We start from the raw sequence: 13,754 nt of genomic DNA, 5'->3' as shown, positions 1-13,754 counted from the left end.
TACGGCAGTTTGCTTAGGCCTGGTAAACTGAGGGCTGTAGCAGGGATACACTGAGCCTCAGGACTCTCAACTAAGGGAATAAATTGAACAAATTTTCCAGTTGGATATGGTTATAAAAAATTATGGCTCTTTTTATGAGTAATGACGAAGTATTCTGGCTGCAGGGTGGTTTGCGCTGTTGCCTCACAGCTAGAAGGTTCCTGGGTCAGAAGTAGTGGGTCTGTCTGTGTGGAGTTTGCATGTTCTCCCCCGTGCATGCGTGGGTTCCCTCCAGGTACTCCGGCTTCCTCCCACAGTCCAAAGACATGCTCGCTAGGTTCATTGGTGACTCTAAATTGCCTGTAGGTGTGATTGTGAGCATGAAAGGTTGTCTGTCTCTGTGTCAGCCCTGTGATTGACAGCTGTAACCCCGCCCCTCGATAGCTGGGATAGGCTGCAGCCCCCTGCGACCCTGAACAGGATAAGCAGTATAGATAATGGATGGATGGACTAAGTATTCACATGCACCACATTTTCCTTTGAAAGTGGTAGTTGGTAAAAACTTAGCATTCCACAACTGACTGATTTATTCCAGCCGCACGAGCACCTATTAAGGTGTTTTTTTTACAGCATGAAAAGTTATCATGACTTTCTTTTTGTATTCACTCACAGCCAAACCTCACAACTGTTGTTATTCCCACAGAAAGATGATTAGCCAGCAGTTGAAAGCCTCAGGAGACAGACCTTGTGGCGCAACGGTAGCGCGTCTGACTCCAGATCAGAAGGTTGCGTGTTCAAATCACGTCAGGGTCAGAGCTTGTCACTGCCATTCTCTGATGAAATGACTTCTGCAATAGGCAGCAGAGTTTGTCTGCGAAGTGGTTACATAAGCTCTAAGAACGTGCTTTTCAACAGCAGGAATATTTTGAGGAACTCTTTTCCAAAGGACCAGGAACTTTCAAGGCGGGGCCTGCAGTGCTGATCGTTTCTGATTGGTCGAGTACTCTCAGCGTTTAATTTCATCCGCCATGTTTAAAAGACTTACGATCGTGCTTCAAGATTGTTTATCACCGTGCTTTGAGATGGATGCTAACAGGCTAACTGTAGTGTGGCACCAATGATGATACGGCCCATTCGTCGTGTTTTATGGCGCCATCTTTGTTGCATGACCTTCATCTTCTTACCGCCACCTACTGGACTGGCGGTGTAGTGCAGTTACTTTTATTGCTTCTAGCCTGATTTGCATAATCTTCCCGGGACTTTGGGCCGCTGTGGAAACGCAGACAACAATGGAACCATTTAGTTCCTTGAAGAGAACTAAAAGTTTCTGGTACACTGAGACATCTGTGTCAAAATTAAATGTTGAACTTAAGAAGTCGAACAGCTTTCCGAGGTGGGTAAAATAATCCAACACTAACATGCCTTAATGAAATAATGTCCTATGAAAGAACAGACGTCTGCATGTTTCTCCGACTGAAACACAGCTCCTTTGTGTGACTTAATGCGCTAATCATTTTCACAGTCGTACCTACCTGCACTCAGGTGTCTAACTGTCCTCTAATCCTTGAAACAGATGGCCACAACTTTCCACAAAAGCCCAGTCCTATCACACAAATCACTCTTTAGGCAAATGTTTTAACACATAGGGCCGGTTATTCTGTTACAACTCCTAACCTCTACCATCCTCTTAGTATGCATGCGGCTTCCGCTGAGAGGCAGGTTTCACGGCCCTAAGCTGGGCTCATATTCCCGAAGTTAATTGGGCCTGACAAGAAGTACGTGCCTTTGCAGCTGCCTTTTTCAGCCTCTTTCTGAGTGCAGCTTCTTGTGTTTTCCATCTCTTTGTTTTCCCATAATGGATACCATTCAGGGGTAACAACTCTCTGGGCGCTACATACACACAACGTATGGGTTGTCCTTTTAGTACTTCCTCTTTTGTCCCTTGTCACTCTTACATTTCCTCCCCACCCACCTCTCAGAAAAGCCCTTCCCTTGTCTGACCCTGGGGTGGTCACATGCAACATGTTAACCATTTGACCCCATGACCCACTGAAGCACTTCCTGTCGTTCAATACGAGAACATTTGGTTAAAACATGCAAGAAGAAGTGAGCTGAACAGTCTGTTTTCATATTTCTATGGCTAAACAGGACTCTGAGTGTGTGTGTGAGAGACAGAGTGAAAGTGTGTGTGTGTATTTGGCAGTAAAAAACCATTACAGTGTGGATAGAGCTCATTCACACACCTGGGCCCCATTCAGCGCTGCCCTGCCAAACACCCGTGACGCACCCTGAACAGAGCGGCATCATGGGAAGTCTAAATTAAGCATAGAGCTGTGACACGGTCAGGGCGCGCTGACGAACACTTGATGCGTTTGGAGGAGTGAGAGGCAGAGGCAGACAGAGCGCACAGATGAGGTAATCGTGCTCTGCAAACATTATACGACTAAATTAAAACAGGAGCTGAGTGAATAAAAACATCAGAGCTTGTAATTAAACTTACTTAAATAATTAAACTTCTGCAGCGCTGCTGTTTGACTGACTCGAGCATGAATCACCCACGCTGCTTCCAGCTATTAAAAGAAGCACTGTTGTTGGTCAGGATGTAAAAGCTACGGAAGCCCTGAGAGGCAAGAAAGAAAAACATCTGGTGACACGTTTTCTTAATATGATCAAAATTGTTTTATTTTTTAATGACTGAAGAACAGGAAGACATAATCTTTTTAAGTTTCTTTCTTTTCTTTTTTTGGTAAAACATTCAGGAAAAAAGCTTTGCCAGGTGTAAAGATTTTTTTTTTTAAGAGAAATCTGTAGGTTTATTTTTTATCTGTAAAAGCAGGTAACTTTAGTAGGTGACTTTAATCTTTACCAGTTTTCTTACATTACTGCTTTGACTATAACTATCATGTTGGTAGTCACGATGAAGAACTTTCATGTTGTACCGATCTTGACCCCCTGTGGACACATTTTTTGCTGACCGAAATTTTGCTGATCTTGTTCTGTAGACGTGTCAGTCATGTTTTGCCTAAAAATCTCATTCTGCTTTGAATTAACAGTCAAACATTTCTCTAACTTTCCACTTGTCCTAAGAAAATGTAAAAGAGGGCTTTGTCTGCAGCTTGCTGTGAATCACCCTGACCAGGAGCAGCAGAAACAGGCAACAGGGCTGTGACGGTAACCGCAACCCGCGGTCATGTGACGCCAACGGCAGGGTGGACCCACTGACCGTCATCATTACTATTTTTTTCATATCATAGACCCAGTGATGTTGCTAGGTACACGTCTGGCGTCTCTGACACATTGACATCAAAAGGGATGCAGTAAACTCACTATCCATACGTTCCAGGGACACACCTCATCTTTCCCTTACAGAACGATACACGATGAACTACAAACTCGTTTTAAAAATCACAGTAATCAGCAAAAGAAACCTGGCTGTCAGAGCACCGCTGTTTCAACCGTCTGCGCACCTCACCGGCGCAGACAAGCTCATGTGCAGTCTCGCAACATGCTAGTTTAGCCGCTACAACAACAACAACTAGCTCGTCACCGCGTATTTCATTTCAACAAAAAAGGATACGAACTTAGCAGTGGATAATTAAGTCACGTTTCCACCGCTCATGCTGTGTTCACTCATGTCGATGATGTTTTACCATTTAGGAGAGACGCGCTGTAGTTAAATACACAAAACATGCTCCGGCAGCGGCCTGAGGCAGCGGCCTGAGGCAGCGGGCTGAGGCAGCGGTTAACCGCTGAACTGCAAGGGGGTTTCACCATGGTTAGAAAAGTTCAGTACTGTGACAGCCCTAACAGGCAACAAAAATAACTTTATCTTCCCTTCTCGATGGTCTCCTTTGCTTTTGTAGGTCATAAGTTTCAGTCTTTTTCTTAAGCAGCAGAAACTCTTTAATGCACAATTGAAATTAGAAATAAAAGCCAAAAGAATGAATCGTCAAAAGGAAGACACGACAGTAATGTTACTTGTTAAAACTCTTTTCACCTTTTTCTGGAGATAGAGAATAAGTAACCGTGAGAAAAAAATATATATATATATTCCTGGGAAACTTTTTTTTCACCTGATAAAACTTTTTTCATCAGTTTTTAAAGACTAGAGAAATTACACAAGAAATCCTTTATTTCCACCTCCAACACAGGTGATTAATTTCGATCAGATTTACAACCTGGATCAACATAATATTTTTTTCTCACTTCCCTCTGAGGGCTTTAATAAAGAGCAGAGTGGGGCTGTTATAAAACCATAACAGAATTTAAGGAAATGAAACAGAAATCTACAAAAGTCCAATGTAACACTGCCTGAATGTGTTATTCCAGAATGTAACACTCCTGAAATTAATTCAATAAATCACAGACTAAACTAATGGGAGAGTTAGAAAAGCATATTTCATGACACGTCCAAATAGTTCTGAGTCTGTGGAATAACAGGAGGGCGGGGAGGGCGGGGAGGGAGGCCATTCCCAGAGCTGAAAACTCCCTGGATTTGGAATATGGGGCGTTGATATTTTCTTAAGTAGGCCTCGGGGAAAGCTTTGGAAACCCTGCTTCATGTAGGATTTTATTTGGCTTGGAATAAAAGCCCTCCCTCGGGTGCTCCTCCTCCTATAGGCTGGTTAACCCTGCCTGACACACACACACTTAAACACACACACACACACAAAACGTTAAGTAGGTTATGATTCATTTTCTTTGTCATCGTCTGCCATAAAACAGAGTCAATTGGAGTATAAAGGGGGGGGCTCTCCTCCAACTCCTTTTAGGCTGAGCACTAAATCATTCATGGCTATTAAACAGTACATGTGTGTATTTAAAATGTAACAGCGCGCACACACACACGTAGACACGCACAGTCTGCGCGTCCACACGGTGTCATTCAAACTACAGCCTGACATTTCCTGGGTATTGTTGCTTTTTAAATGGACCTGTAAATATCTGGGAGCACAATGAGAGGACGGCGGACGGACGGTTAATGAATTCAATTAGTCAACGTCAGGCCGATTAAGAGGTCTGAAAAGAAGCATTGTCACGTCGTAGATAGGAGGGGAGTGTGTGTGTGTGTGTGTGTGTGTGTGTGTGTGTGTGTGTGTGTGGGAGTGAGAACCTAAATCAATGGCGCTATCAGTCAGCCAGGCCGGGCCTCGCACTCTGGGCCTCTCTCTCCATTCATCATTCACAGAGGACCAACGGACGGCCGACCAGGGAATATATGTGTGTGTTTTATTTTGTAGGTGTGTGTTTTTCTCCTCCTGTGTGTCTGCGTGTGTGTTTGCATACCAGCAGCTCATTAGAAGTCTTTGTAGCACATCTCAAAGCAGCACCTCTGCCTCTTATCTCAACAGCAGGCTGAATGCTTTGGAACTGTCAAAGGCCTCATAGATGCTTTCTCAATTAACAGTAACCTTTATTCTGAAGGATTCACATCCCACAAAAGCTTCCTGTCTGCTTTTACACTGTAGGACAATAGCAATTGGAGGCGCGGTACTTGTAGCTGTCAGATGCTGAGTTCAAACGCTGTGTGCGCGGGGCCCAACAGGGAATCGACCTTTTCGCTGAGACGTCTGAGTAAACAAAACAAAGCAAACTAAATAAAATGCCGAGTATTCACTCAGCGCTCTCCTGACCACACGGTGCCAAAAGAGTGTAAACACTCGAGCTCCTCAGCAGCGCACTAAAGCTGACGCGGCCTCCTCACGAGGGGACAGTAAAGACTAAATGTGTGTGGAGAAACGGTGCTAAGCACGCAGGCTGAATTATTCTCTGTGAGCAGTTTCCTCTGCTGAGACGAGTTGAAATAACTTTTACACACGTGTTGGGAGAGAGAGGAGCATTACAGGCTGAGCTCGGATATTAATACAGAGGAAGTTTTCATGAATAGTTCAGTGCGACTGACTCCTCTGACACCTCGCGGAAGCAGTCTTTGTTACGGATTCAGAGCGAACAGGTGAAGGCACAGATTATTCACCTGTTCGCTGTGTTCGCCTGGAATGTGAAGCTTTTCCACACGACACTTGTCAGTGATAATTTATGCCAGCCTGACGCTAAACTTTTCGAGCGACTTCACTCCTGCAGACAAATTTCCTACATCGAGGTACATTCATGAGAGTTGATTCACAGCCGCTGTAATTTTGGCAGCTGTTTTAGATTTAGTCTTCAGACGACGATGCTTCTGAGTCATTTTTACCCTGCGTAGTTTTAGTCCAGTTTTAGTCACACTTTAGTCAAAATGTTTTCCCCCCCTCCAGTTTCCCTCTTCTCGTTTTTACCTGTTTGCTGCAGGTAAAATTAACATTTTAAATTTCAGCACAGCATCTAAAGATTTATTTTCATCATCGCTTCTCATTCAAACAGTCTGACTGAAGCAGACAGTCGATGATCGCTTCTTTTTGAGCGGAAGAAGCGTCAGATGATGCGTAAGACGCCCCTGTGTCTGTGAGCGTGCACAGAGCCCGAAGCCTGCATTCTACAGGATCCGTGTCCGTTGCGGTTCTGGCCCGTCAGACGGCGCACGCCCCCACCCCACAGGAGGCGTTTTTGGAGACCACAAAATCACGGGAGAACGACATAATCATTCAGGATAATTATGCGATAACATCAATGTTAAAACAGAGCAACACACAAACAACAGTTCAGTTTGCACCTCCGAGGTTGATTATCTGCTCATCTGGAGATCATTCCCTGATTTTTGTGCTTCTACCATGGAAGAGAACAGTACTTAAATTAAAACGTGAGTCTGTACATGGTGTTTTATTTTGAAATGACCGGATGCTGTATGCTGTTTTCATGTCTGACTTCCTGTTTGGAACGATCTGCTCCGCTCAGCTTGGCGCGTGCTTGAAGCGGCCGCCGTCAAAGACTCGGCGCGTATCTTTAGCGGAGCAGAGCGGAGAGACGCTTCTTGGACGCGTCTGAGACGGACCGCGGTGCGTGCTGTGGAAACATAAGCATCGACTTGAATGGGCGCAATCAACTCCTGAGGTCACGGTACACACGGATCCTGTGGAATCCAGGCTTTAGTTAACAGTGAAAGTCCAAAACCACCTTTGTGATGTTATCTACAACCAGGTTGCCCAGAGGAATTAATTGCTTTTATTTGGACTGACAGATTAGACAGTGGGGGAAATATGCATTTTGAATGTCCGACAGCCCAACACTAACATTTTAGTCCAGTCTCGTCTCGTTAACCGAAACAAAACATACGTGTCGTCAGAGTTTTTACTATAAAGGATCTATTTTTAGCTTGTGAACGTCTTGTTCTTTTTATGGAAAAAAGATCCTTGACGAACATTTTTCGTCGTTATTTTTGTTCACGAAATTAACACGTGTCTGTCGGTCATGATGTGAGCTTTCATTCCCTGAGATGATTGTCTTTGCTCTCGTCTGCCGTCCATCCGCTCCTCTGTCAGACGCTGAGGTTTGAACTGAGACAGGAAGCTACAGTCAGAGATGCTCCCACTGATGGGTCAGCCCGCACGGGCGAGATGAATCAATTCTCTGTGAGTGGACACATGCAGCAGACAGGAAGTGAGCACTTGGTCCGGCCTGAGGGCCCCGCTGGTGATACACTATGTTTATCTCCAGGACGGGCTTCTCCTTTCACCCCCACCTTACACACACACACACACACACACACACGCACAGGTTCACTCAGACTAGATCCCTGATTGCATCTGGCTTGTCATCGTCAGTGGCCTGCTCGGTTCCTGGAGGCCCCTGCTGCTCTGATGGAGCAAAGCAGGCTGCCCTCCCTCCATATACCCCCCCGTCCCCCCAACACCCCCACTATTCACCCCTTCTCAGGACAAATTTAATTTGGAGGTGCAGAGGACTGATAAAACCAGGAGACAGCATAAGGGCGGAGGGCGGAGGGGGGAGGGAGGTAATATGATACCTCCTCCTGCCCCCTTTCACCTCCTCTGCACACACACACCTCCTCCTCTCCTCTTCCTCCACCCTGCACCCCCACCTCCCCTCCACTCCCAGCATCCCCAGACAAAGACATCCTTTTTTTTCATCTCTGCCATTTTTTTTGTTATCAGATGGATGATAGAGGGAAAACGGAAGAGAGGAAGATGAGCAACACCGCCATGCTTCTGATCTCAGATATGTTACCTGTGGAACGTGAAGCTCTGCTGAATGACAACAAGCTGAAGATTTTAGCTGTATAGTCACATTCTCCTGTTTTGTAACATTCCTTTGAGTTAAAAGGAATTCCAAAATTTAGGATTTCTCCTGAAAAAAATCCTAAAATCCTAAAACATGTTTGCTATGCAAATAAAAAAGCACATGTTGGTGAACTTTACGTCAGCAAAAATCCTTTCACATTTCATTCTACAGTTTTATCTTCACTTTATATCATTGCTTCATATTTGAAGTCATTTCTGATCACAAAAAGCTACACATTGCTGGTTCTAGATTGTCCCGTAGTTATTCAGTCACTGTTGTTAGCTAGCGTCTAAGTTATGCTCAATAGACAGCCTTTATGTGAATTCAAGTGAAGTGTGAGTTTTGAGTTGCCATGACAGCCAGAAACTGTACTTCCTGTATTACTTCTGATTGTCACTGTTACCTTTCTGTGCGGAGTTCACATGTTCTCCTTGTGCATGCGTGGGTTCTCTCCGGGGTCTCCAGCTTCCTCCCACAGTCCAAAGACATGCTTGTTAGGTTCATTGGTGACTCTAAAAATGCCTGTAGGTGTGGGTGTGAGCTTGAAAGGTTGTCTGTCTCTGTGTGTCAGCCCTGTGATTGACAGGTGACCAGTCCAGGGTGGACCCCGCCTTTCGGGATAGGCTCCAGCCCCACCACGACCCTGAACAGGATAAGTGGTGTAGATAATGGATGGATGTTACTGTTACTACATTTACTGTCAATGTTAACTGTTGTAGGAGCCCTGAACCCCAGCTAGGATCTCTCTTCCAGAGGCACATTATCAGACACCCTAATAAAGACATGTCTTTATTTTTTGCACCAAATAATGTTGAGTTGTATTGATAAGAGTGTCGATACGTATCGGTGTCGATAAGCAGTATCGGTATAGATATCACTTTAGATAAAATACCCATCCCTACTCCCCTTTCTTTGTTATACATCATTTAAATTCATCTTTTGGGGGTGGACAAAATAATGAATTTAAAGACACTGTGATCGACACTTGTTCGACATGTTATGGCTGAATAATTAATAGACAGATCTGTTATACAGATAATCTTAAAATGAAGCTGTAATAATGAGACATTCTGAATGAACACTAGAAGAAGGGGCGCCGTTTGAAAGGGCAGTTCTTGTATTTTTACTGTCACATGGCAATTTGTGTTATTAGCCGACAAAAATATTGTGTTGGATCCAAAGTGATTGAGGTCACCTACAACTCCTTTGTTCTGTGATGTAAATGTTTATGTCAATGGGTTCTTGTAGTTCTGAAGGGAGTGATGTGACTGCTGAAGAACAGAAGAGGTCTACTTTTATAGGGTCCTGAAAGTAATGTCTTGCAAACCACTAAATGGCTGCTTTCTAAGGCCTGGAGCCTAAGTAAGGCATAGTGTAAAATAAATGTGAGCGCACAGATGTTGTCTACAGTCTATCTGAGCAGCCTTTATTGAATTAGAGCACAGACCAGAGGGAGCAGTCTGGAGCTGGAGGTTTTCACAGGTCAGTGCTTCCCCTCCAGCCCTGCAGCCATCAGGCCTCTGAGCCTCCTGCAGCTGGGAGACACCAGCTGAACCTCAACCTGAGACTGACTGTGTGTGTGAGTGTGTGAGTGTGTGTGTGTGTGTGTGTGTGTGTGTGTGTGTGAGGGAGGGTGAGAGAGAAAGGGCTGACAAAGTAGACGACAGATGGATTTTCTAGAAAAAAAAAAGGCACACCAACCAGACACACCAGGAGTGACACACTTTCTGCACGCACACACACGAACACGCATGCAAAGAAGGTCATGCAGGTGAATGTGTTACCATCCTGCCTTCTTCATATGGGCAGGTGAGAGACGCAAATATCTGCTGCACACACAAAGACACACACACTCACATTCCCCAGCCACTCTGTGAGAGTGGAAAGTGCCTTTCCTTCTCCGAGCATCAGTCAGATCACGTTACCATGCCAGCCCTCCTGGTGAACCGACCCAAGCTGGTGAATGGGCACCAGCCCCCCCCTCCCCTTCCAGCATCATACTCCCCACCGCCCAGCTCATCTATTATTGAGGCTGACATAATTGCAGGGGGCATCACCCACCAATATCAAGACTCCAAATATAAAAAGCCTTTAAATAATTAAGCGCAGAGGTGCCCACCCCGAGCTGGCAAGAGGGGGATCTCTCCCATGATGAGATCATGGTCCCTCAGACGCAGGAGGTCGTGGGGGCTTGTCTGTGCGTTTATGGTACATTCTCTCTCCCAACTTTTCAAATACGGCACATTGTTCAGTTGCCCAATGCTTTGAAATGTGATGATTTAAGTACGTAGTAAGAGTTGGGTGTTGTCCGCGTATGAGAAACCATGGTAACGGATGATTGCACCACTGAGGTGTCGTGCTGTCACTTTTCGTTTCGAGCCTGGTGAAATATTAATAGTTTGAACTGTAATGATCTGATTGAAGCGCAGCAACAAATTAGTAATCTGCTGTTCAGAGTCCCAGAATGCTTAACGTTTAAGTAGCGTGCCTCGTGTTCCATCAGATGCCGATAATACGCTGCCTGTTACAAACCACTGGTGGAAACTAATGAGCACAGCCGTTGTTAACCTTTCCTGCTTCAGCTTCTGTAGTCAGAAAGCACAGGGGAGACTTGTTGTTCTGCTCTGAAGCTGTAGCTAACTTCAGGGCTAAGTCCGGTCACTTTAATACGCCAGCAGCGTACGGGAGCGCAGCTTGAGTCTTGATGAGTCGTACGTGCACAAACACAGTCTAAACTGTATATTAGTTCTGTTGTTCATACAGCTACCGATCACTCTTCTCTCTGCTCCTCCGCTGCTCCGGTCCCCGACACTTCACGTACCTCACTTCCGCTCTCTCTCACTCGCTCTACAACCCCACTCTCACGCACTTAGCTACGCTTCTAGTGTAAGGCCGTGCTACAGAACTGATCATCTCAACGACAACGCACCTCAGAAGTGCTAAATGTACCACTAGGAACAGAGGGGGGTTGTTGATTTAACTGTTCGATATAATTCTGATGAATTCCATGTGTCGCATCACATGGAATTTGTTCGAACTTAATTTGGGAAAAGTGACAGCCCTAGTGAGGTGGTATATATTGAGAAGAGAAGGGGACCGAGCACTGACCCTTGAGGCACCCCTGTGGTTAAGCCATGCGGTTTGGACACTTCTCCCTTCCAAGATACTCCAACAAAAAAGATCAGGGTGTAGGTTTAAACAGGTTCTTGTGGACATGCATAGTTATGTGACTAAATGAGGCAGCTAAAGAATATTATCTAACTAACATACGTTATTTTTCTTTTAAAAAAATTAATATTAACTGTTGGCTTCACACAGAATTCCAAACCCATCCTCCGGAATGAAAGCCGTGCATCCCCCCTCCCCCTGACTTCAACAGCACGTCATACAATAACCTGAGGACAGAAGTAATGCTGAAGGGTTACCTTCAGCGTCATATTTTGAAGCATGAGGTCACTCACAAAGCTGCCACATTTGTAAAGTTGGGAGTGAGAATAGGGTGATATAGATATGTGTTCACCACAATGAGTCAAATGTCAACAGGAGTTGTGTCTATAAAAGAAATTAACCCGGTTCATTATGCGATGTGACGCCAGGGGAAGCGGCAGAGCTGTGACCTCCATGCACTCCTCTCCACCACCGAATCAAACTACATCCATTAATCAAACGTATGTGTGTGCGTGTGCACATGTGTGTGTGTGTGTAGATTTGTTTAAAAAAAAGAGTGGGGAGGGGTTACACTCATTTGTATTCAAGCAAACTTGAGGCATCAGCATATCCTGTGATTACGGGTTAGGCAAATTGCTAAGCATGATTGATTGTGTCTCATTGTTGGGATAATGTGTGATCTGTGACCGATTGATTATGTCTCGGCGCACTGAATGGATCATTTGAATATTAACGACCTGCTACTTGTGTTGCTATGAAATGTCATGAAATTTTTCCTAATTTTGAGACGCAAATGATACGTGAGAGGTAATTTGAGCCTCATCAGAGCCGCGTAATGACGGAGCAGCTTCGATTGTGAGACGACACTCAAATTTAGAAATCTCAAGTTTTTCCACCTGATCCAGTTAGCAACAAAGCTACTTTACATTTAGATTAACGTTTATTCTGTTCATGGAGGTCCCTCCTTCTGATTGAGGATTAAAATGATGTTATGAATAAATCTATTCTGTTGATGGATTCACTCTGAGATGCTGAATAGAGTGAAAGAGTCACATTCATTCTGATTTTAGCTTTTAGTTTATTTCATGTTATAGTCTACCATTGAATGTTACTGCAATCAAAAAGGCATAAAAGGCCAAAATATAATCTTATAAAAGAAAGACTCGTCAATGTCACCCTCATTAACCAATCAAAATCAAGAAGGGGCGGGACTTTCGATGGTTGCTCTAATTGCCAGAGTTGCTGCTAACGCCAGGACACGATTCCTTTTTTGTTGTTATGTTTTCTTTGTAAAATTTCCTTGAATAAAAGCAAATATTAAACTTACAGAGCGATTTAAAAATTGCTGAAATTGAGGTCGTGGGCACTGCCAGTGCAAAAAAATGATGTTAGTGGACACAGGCCCTCAAACATCACAAAAATTTTCAAATTTTCCTTTAAAGCAGCTTTTTCCACTGGTCAAAAAACCCACTAACACCCGGCTTTTTTGCTTAGTGGGAAAGGTTACAATCGGCATTCAGACCCGGGTCAAATGACTTCCCGGTTGACACGCTAATCTCTGCCCCCTTTCCGGCGTGATGCTGTGCTCCTTCGGTAACTTCAGCAACTCCTCGCCATCTCAGCTACAAATTCCACCTGTCTCCATCCGAGCAGCGCTCGAACATCGTTCCAAATTTGTCGGCGCCGAGTTTGATAAACAGACTGAGTTAGTAATAGATACAATAAAGACCTAACCACCCTAACATCTTCACTGTTTACTAACCCTGTCTCAGGCGTGTTTGTGACGTCAGACGGTGACGCAGCAGAAAAGAGACCGAAAGGAGTATACTCCACTGGCAATGGGAAAAGAGACAATTGACATGTATAGGCGTGTCTTCCCAGGTCTGAAAAACCTGCGTAAACACACTAATTCCGGTGGGAAAGGAGTATAAGGCAGATTTTCTTTTTGACATGCGTGATTTTCATAAAACAATTCATGTACGCTTTTTAGTATGCATTATATGTGAGAGCAATCATACACACAGACACATCTAATTTTGTCCAGAGCAGTGTAAACACCGGAGTCAGACATTTGTCTGCACAGCCTCAGCATAGATCGAGATATCAGGCCTCGCGTTCCTCCCTCAGAGGACGCCGCTCACTGCCGTTCATTCCTGCGCTGTATGAAAAACAACTTCCACAGTGTAGAACAATCCATCACAACAGATAGCACGCCTGCATTTGGTCTGTTTAGCCGTTATCTCAGTGTGCTGAGTTGAGTATTTTCATATCATTGTGCACATTACATTAGAGTCTGCTCCCTGTCCATCACTTCACACAGACGGGGAGGGACGGATAGACGCCTCACATTCTTATCAAAGTCATTCATTTCATTTCATTTCTCAGGCAAACAACAGCCGAGGCGCTGCAGCTGTTAAAGCCAATGTTTGGAT

General features: G+C 44.6%; 1 protein-coding gene and 1 non-coding gene across 2 annotated transcripts in view; one reads left to right on the top strand and one right to left on the bottom strand.

Moving 5' to 3' along the window:
- Positions 1-13,754, bottom strand: part of LOC138595814 (partitioning defective 3 homolog) — a 409,339-nt gene that overhangs the window by 310,692 nt on the left and 84,893 nt on the right. The window lies entirely within an intron of this gene.
- trnaw-cca (transfer RNA tryptophan (anticodon CCA)) lies at positions 721-792 on the top strand. The gene has a single exon. It is a non-coding gene; the product is annotated as a tRNA-Trp (tRNA).

The sequence above is a fragment of the Semicossyphus pulcher genome, unplaced genomic scaffold (assembly GCF_022749685.1).
Source record: "Semicossyphus pulcher isolate SPU_LCO1_2020_fin unplaced genomic scaffold, fSemPul1.0.p SCAF_18, whole genome shotgun sequence".
NCBI lineage: Eukaryota > Metazoa > Chordata > Actinopteri > Labriformes > Labridae > Semicossyphus > Semicossyphus pulcher.
This window is presented reverse-complemented; position numbering and strand designations above follow the sequence as displayed.